At 38.2% G+C, this 7892-nt stretch overlaps 1 pseudogene; it reads right to left on the bottom strand.

Moving 5' to 3' along the window:
* Nucleotides 1–3062: 3062 nt before the first annotated feature.
* LOC128573674 (tRNA pseudouridine(38/39) synthase-like) lies at nt 3063–4489 on the bottom strand (annotated as a pseudogene).
* Between the last annotated feature and the right edge of the window lie 3403 nt (nt 4490–7892).

The following is a 7892-nucleotide window of genomic DNA, read 5'->3' on the forward strand; positions in this document are numbered from 1 at the left end:
TTCAACATGTGTATTCTAAATTCCCTTTCTGTCATTACTAACATTTCTTTATAGGTGGAATCCTCTGCAGTAGCTACCTCATGGTCCCTTGGCGGGGTTGTTCTGGACTGGTTCTTCATGTTGCCTGGAGTTTTCTGCTGATTTTTCCTCATGAGTGATTTCTTTCATCTGTTTCCTTGCCCTAATTTTCCTTTCACTTCCTCTTGCTCTTTAAGTTCTCATGCCTGTGGACTAAGGGTTACAGAACCAGAAGGGTGAGAAGGTTGAAGAGCAAAAAAGGGATGAAAGAAATGAGGACTGAGTGATAAGAAAAAAAAAAGAAAAATAGAAAAAGGAGAGCAGGTGGGTAAAAGAAATATCGACAAAAAGAAGAGAGGCACAGAAAGAGGGAGACAGAGCAATATAGGTGTACAATAGGGTACTTTGATACAACCTTTAAAAAAAACCACCTTCTGGGGGTGCCCAGTTGGGTGGTTCCCTTGAGGTCAGCAGCTCTTTGCTAACCTGATCAGACACAGTACCCCACCTCCACCAAGTAGAGAGGAAAGACAAAAATGCTATAAATCAAACCAAAACAAGCAAACTGAAAACTTTATGGGATAAAATTGGGTGGAAAACCAAATAATAGCGGTACAAACACTAATAAAAATGAAGTTCTAATTATTGAAATAGGCAGCAATTGGAAATTATAATTAAACTAGAAAAATTGAGAAAGAAAAAGGATCTGTATGGAAAAGGTTGAACTTAAAAAACAAAACAACAATCAACATCATCAAAATAAAAAAAACAACCAAACCAAAAAAAAGAAAAACACAACCAAAAACAAAGCAGTACGTGTATGTCATTGACTACTGTCTGGGCAACACGTGGTCTTCTGGGGTATGAGATGTTAATCACAGTTGTGATATGACTGGAGACTGCTAGTTTCTCAAACCCCAGCAGGTAGACACCCTAAATCTCTCTTCAGCCCACTGAAAAGGTACTTTGATCTTGTTCACTTGCTGAGCAGAAGCTTTCCCAGGGAAGTGCTTGTCGCTGGAATCACTGCTGAAGTGGCTGTCCACTTACCCTGTGTGCCAAAACTGGTCTTCCTCTGCCCCCAAGGGTTAGGGCTGCAAGGCGGCTCAGACCCCACCCTTAGGCTACTTGGTCACTGGGTTACCAGCTTCCACCCAATTCTAGCTCTGCGACCCTGAGGGCGGAGCTTGCCGGGGCAGATGGTTCACGATGGCTTCCTGTGACCCAGAGCCAAACACTATTAGCTCCGTCTGGCTCAGTGGCTCAGACTGGGGCCCCGGACAAAGGCCAAAGTTCTCCGCACTCCCGCTCAGGCTCTCCCCAAGGCAGTTCAGCTGAGTGCCAAGTCCAAAGACACCAAAACAGTTCACAGGTAACGTCTTTCTGGTTTGCAGTCTCGCTGCTACTGAACTTACAGTTGCGGGCAGGTTTAGATGGATTGAACACACGCGACCACTTGCCAGTTTTCCACTGTTTTAGTCCTCCTCTTGGGGTCCAGAAGTCTCTGGCTGACTCCCTGTATCCTCTCAGGGGTGATGGTAGGCAGATCCCACCAGCCAGAGATGCCTGGAGTCCTATCTCCCCAGACTCACGGTGCCCAGATGCAAGGAAGTTGTTACTCGGCTGCCATCTTGTTCCGCCTCCCTTAAATATCATTTTTTTCATTCTCTTGCCTAATTGCCTAGGGTAGGACTTATAATACTATGTTGAATAGAAGTGGTTACAGTTGGTACCCCTTTTTTGTTCTAGTTCATAGAGGGAATGCTTTCAACTTTTCCCACTCAGTATATTACTTGTTGTGGATTTGTCATATATAGCTTTTATAATTTTGAGATATGTTCATCTATGTCTAGTTCGTTGAAGGTATTTATCATGAAAGGTGCTGGACTTTATCATATACTATTTCTGCATCTATTGAGATGATCATATGATCTTTGTTTTTGCTTTTGTTTATGTGGTGAATCACATTTATTGAGTTACATATGTTAAACCATCATTGCAACCCTGGGATAAAACCCACTTGGTCAAAGTGATTTATCTTTTTGTGATGTGCTGTTAAATTAATTTTGCCAATATTTTATAGAGGATTTTTGTATCTATGTTCATAAGGGATATTGGTCTGTAGTTTTCTTTTTTTGTTGTGTTCTTTTCTGGCTCTGAGATCAAGATGATTCTAGCTTTATAGAATGAGTTAGGGAGGAGTCCCTCCTTCTTGATGTTATGGAATCATATACATATGAAAGGGAGCAGTTCCTCTTCTTAGCTCTAGTAGAATTTGGTTGTAAATTTGTCTGGTCTTGGGCTTTTCTTTGTTTGTGTTAATAAATAAATTTAAAATGGCACGTTTTTTCTTTTACAGTTTTTTTTGATCAACATAATTTAAATGTGCTACTATAGGTTTAAGTGTGCTGTGAGATAAAAAAGGTTGAAAACACTGCTCTATCCCATAGATTTTAAAACTGTGTCCCGTTTCTTGTTCAGTTCAAGGGATCTTTTGATTTTTGTTTTTTATATATTTAGGATTGTTGTCTTTTTGCTGAATAGCTTCTTTACCATTATATGACTATCTTTATTGCTCTCTTTTTTTAACCTTTTGATCTTTTTTTTCCGATTTTTTCCAATATTTAATTGATTGAATTTGGTATTTTTAAATACTTATAAAATAAGACACTCAGGCAAAGGTCGTTATAAGAATTCGGATGAACAATGGATATTTCATTTGCCTTAAAAAAGAATAGCACTAAAATTAAACACTTGCAGTATTATACTTTGATGAATTTGAATACAAGGCACAGGTTTCCGGGAGTACATAAGTACATTTCCATTTTATAGTTGTTTTACTTCTTTTATCTTTTTATCCTTTTAGACAAAGATTTTTCTTGTTAAAGCAAAAACTTACTTAATAGGGCCTTAAAATCTTTTCTCAAAAGAGTGGATCTTCTGAATTTCTAGTGTTTCTTATGGTGTATTTTTTAAAAATTTCTTTTCTACCCATTTATCCCTAGTTGGTTGTTGGTTCCTGTTTCCTGGTAAATTGTCTGTGGTTAAATGCTGCTTTTTATTTCTGTGTCAACACAGACCCTTTTTGTTGGTGTCTTCAACATAGTATTCTCTTCCTCTGGTGTGTCATTAGAGTCCCTTCTGGATTTTGTTTCTTCCTCATGGGATAAATGGGGGTGCTCAAGGTGTCCTTTACGTACAAAATGCTGGATCCGAGATTCCAATCCTTGGCATTTAGGACGATCCATAAGGGGCTTATATGTGCACATTTTCACTCCTTCCACAAAGGCACTGGTCTGCTTCATTACAGAGGGCTGAACATTTCTCCATTCCATCATTCCATCCATTTTTGGCCCTGTGCCACAGGGCACTGTAACTGAGTCCAGACCTTAAGCATACTATACAACATGTGAGTTTTGACAGCATGATTAGCCCATAGTTGTTGTAGGTGGGTAACATGGAACTCCTGAACCTCTGGATCATAAATCCATTTGATATTTTCAAACTTACAGTCATATAAGACTAGAGGAAATTCTATAGCCATACTATATTAAAGTTTCTGGGGATTTTTCTCTAAGTTAAGCAGCTCATCAATAATCTCTGTCTTCTCCATCCCTTGGCCAATCAGAAAGAGGAAAGCCATCATACAGCAGATTTGATGATAAAGGAATGCCTGGCCAATCACTTCAAATTGACATAACTGAAAAGGTTCTTGCCATCTTTCCTCGCTTAGGCTCTGGCCCACTAGCTGTACTTGAGCAGATAGAATAGTCCTCTGAAAGTTAATCGTTCCATTAGCTATATGCATTTTACACAAGTTTCTAAAATCATGGGTGCCAACATACTTCTGCGCTGCATAATTCATGGTTTCAACATTTAAATCAGCACGAGGGAAAAAGTAGCAGTAAGTCCGCTCAAGACAGCTGAAGCTAGGTTCTACAGGGGCCCAGGCCAGTATATGGATTTCTGGAGGGAGTACCCAGTTGAGAATGTGGGTATAATGGATCTCTTTTGCAGCACTGCTAGCTTCATCTTTTAAATTAAAATCCTCTGCATCCCTGCCCCTTGGAAACTGAGAATGGAGGTCAAGAGAAATCACCTGTGCAAAGGCACTAACTCCTTTGTTTGCCCACCTCGGTGATAGTTGGATGTCTGTCTGCTTTCTACTAGTCGAGTCTTGGTTAGAGCCTCAAATAGTTTCTCTTCAATGGTATTATTTGTGTTTTCCTGACTAGCAAAGACTTGGTATCCCCAGCCAAGATAGGCCATTTTTTAGGGCTATATGTCTCCGGCCATAAGCACTGAAGTCAAATGCACGCTTAGCTTTCCCACTTCCTAATGGGTTTTCCCTAATGTCTGAGTCCTTGTTGTTGACCTGTTCCTTTCTAAGTCTTTGCACCTGCTGCTCCAGTTCTCCTACTCTTTTTAGGAGTTTCTCAGTTTGGTTTCTGTCTCTGTCATTTTCAGCCATGATACAACTACAGGAATAAAGGAATCATATAGGCCCACCCTAACTTGTAGTGGAATGTGTCCTTGATATTTCTAATCCAGTGAGGAACGTCTGAAGCCACCCTTACCTTCTGGCCCAATCTTTTGATCTTTTGATTTTCATTTTTTATATATTTAGGATTGTTGTCTTTTTGCTGAATAGCTTCTTTACCATTATATGACTATCTTTATCTCTCTCTCTTTTTTTTAATCACGGTTGATTTAAAGTCTATTTTATGTGGTAGGAGAATAGCAACCCCTGGTTGCTTTTGTTTGCATTTGTGTGGAATATTTTTAACATCCTTTACCTTGAGTCTGTGTAAGTCCTTGCCAGTTAGATGCATTTCTTGGAGATAACATATACTTAGACCACAACTGTACTTCAAAAGTTAGTTTTCTCTGTCATTTGTTTGTCATTGCAAATACAGAGTTAAGGTTTTATTTTACTTTATTAAACCATTTCCCTTTAATTACGAACATGTCTACAAATTCTTTTAGGATTTAAAAAAATAGTAAATTCAGTAAGTGAGGACTAACTGCAATGTTCACCTTGAGATTAGTATGATATGTGCTCAGTACCTGGGACATAGTAAGGTCTCCATATTTTATTTATTTGTTTTTTGTAATCCCACATGATTATTCCCACACAGAAAGTCATGTGTCACTTAACAGTGGGGATGTGTTCTAAGAAATGTGTCATCATTGCTCTACAAACTTTACATAGTGTATACATAAGCCTAGATGGTATAGCCTACTGCACACGTAGGCTTCACACAGTACAGAATGTTACTGTACTGAATACTTTAGGCAATTGTAACATAATGGTAAGTATTTAAATATGTCTAAACATAGAAAAGGTAAAATAAAAACATGCATAAAAGATAAAAAATTGAGAACTTATCATGCACTTACCGTGCAGGACTGGAAATCGCTCTGGGTCAGTCAGTGAGTGAATGGTAAATGAATGTGAAGGCCTAAGTAGATTACTGTCCACTACTGTACACTTTATAAGCACTGTACACTTAGGCTATGCTAAATTTATAAAAAGATTTTTCTTTCTTTAACAATACATTAACCTTAGCTTACTTAGTTTTTTAATTTATAAACTTTTTTAATTGATACACTTTTTAATTAAATAATTTTTATTTATTTATTTTATTGTTAAATCATAGCTGTGTACATTTGTGCAATCAAGGGGTACAATGTGCTGGTTTCATATACAATCTGAAATATTCTCATCAAACTGTTCAACATAGCCTTCATGGCATTTTCTTAGTTATTGTATGTAGACATTAGTATTCTGCCTTTAGTAGGTTTCGCCTGTACCCATTCTAAGATGCACCATAGGTGTGGCCCCACCCATTACCCTCGCTCTGTGGTAACCTCCCCCCTCTTGGCCTCCCTTGGCCCTTTCCCCATATTCTTGAGCTATAGTTGGGTTATAGCCTTCATATGAAAGCTATAAATTAGCTTCATAGTTGGGCTGAGTACATTGGATACTTTTTCTTCCATTCTTGAGATACATTGCTAAGAAGAATTTGTTCCAGCTCCATCCATGTAAGCATGAAAGAGGTAAAGTCTCCATCTTTCTTTAAGGCTGCATAATATTCCATGGTATACATGTACCACAGTTTGCTAGTGCATTCATGGGTCGATGGGCACTTGGGCTTCTTCCATGACTTAGCAATTATGAATTGGGCTGCAATAAACATTCTGGTACAGATGTCTTTGTTATATTGTGATTTTTGGTCTTCTGGGTAATTCCTTGTAAAGGAATTTTAGGATCAAATGGCAGGTCTATTTTTAGATCTCTAGTATTCTCCAAACATCCTTCCAAAAGGAACGTATTAGTGTGCATTTCCACCAGCAGTGTAGAAGTGTGCCCTTTTCTCCACATCCATGCCAACATCTCCGGTTTGGGGATTTTGTTATGTGGGCTACTCTTACTGGGGTTATGTGATATCTCAAAGTAGTTTTCATTTCCATTTCTCTGATGATTAAGGATGATGAGCTTTTGTTCATGTGTCTGTAGATTGTGCGTCTGTTTTCTTTAGAGAAGTTTCTCTTCAAGGCCTTTGCCCACCCTGAGATGGGATCACTTGTTCTTTTCTTGCTAATACGTTTGAGTTCTCTGTGGATTCTGGTAATTAAACCTTTATCAGAGGTATAACCTGCAAATATTTTCTCCCATTCTGAGGGCTGTCCGCTTGCTTTACTGACTATGTTCTTGGCTGTGCAGAAGCTTTTTAGTTTGATCAGGTCCCAGTAGTGTATTTTTGATACTGCTTCAATTGCCTGCGGAGTCCTCCTCATAAAATATTCACCCAGGCCAATTCCTTCAAGAGTTTTCCCTGCACTTTCTTCAAGTATTTTTATAGTTTCATGTCTTAAGTTTAAATCTTTTATCCAGTGAGAGTCTATCTTAGTTAATGGTGAAAGGTGTGGGTCCAGTTTCAGTCTTTTACAGGTTGCCAGCCAGTTCACCCAGCACCATGTGTTAAATAGGGAATCTTTTCCCCACTGAATGTTTTTAATTGGCTTGTCAAAGATCAAATAACGGTAAGTAGCTGGATTCATCTCTTGGTTCTCTATTCTGTTCCAGACATCTACTTCTCTGTTTTTGTGCCAGTACCATGCTGTTTTGATCACTATTGATTTATAGCGTAGTCTCAGGTCTGGTAGCATGATTCCTCCTGCTTTGTTTCTGAGTAATGTTTTGGCTATTTGAGGTTTTTTCTGATTCCATATAAAACGAAGTATTATTTTTTCAAGATCTTTAAAATATGGCAATGGAGCTTTCATAAGAATTGCATTAAAATCATATATTGCTTTGGGTAGTATAGATATTTTAATAATGGTGATTCTTCCCAGCTATGAACATGGTTGGAATTTCTTGACAACATCTGAGCAATGACATTCCTACATTCCAGTGGAATCTCTAGCAGGGCTGTTGAAGACAAGGACATAAAATAATTCCTTTCAAGCGAAAATGAAAATAGGATTTTGGTGTTCCAACAATGGCATAGAATCTTGGGGTCCTCAAAGGTGGTGTTTAACCAGTTCTTGCCAGTTCCGCCTTCCACTAGTTTATTACTATTGGCTGTGAATAGAGTTGTTAAAAAGAAGAGAGAAGGAAAAAGGAAGGCAGAATTCTTATTAAGGTATTTCTATTTCTGGCAAGTCACTACTTGGTTATGTAGAACAACACATTTATCTGGAGGTCTTTTTTTAAAAAAGTGAATGTTGCCTTCCAATGAATACTAAATAAAACCAATAGAATCAGATTAATTTTTAATGAGCAGCGGTTGTGTACTGGATGTAATAATATTGAAATTAATACATAATTAAAGTGGGTTTGTACAGAATAGTTCACTTGAGAATTGAGT

The sequence above is a fragment of the Nycticebus coucang genome, chromosome 2 (assembly GCF_027406575.1).
Source record: "Nycticebus coucang isolate mNycCou1 chromosome 2, mNycCou1.pri, whole genome shotgun sequence".
NCBI lineage: Eukaryota > Metazoa > Chordata > Mammalia > Primates > Lorisidae > Nycticebus > Nycticebus coucang.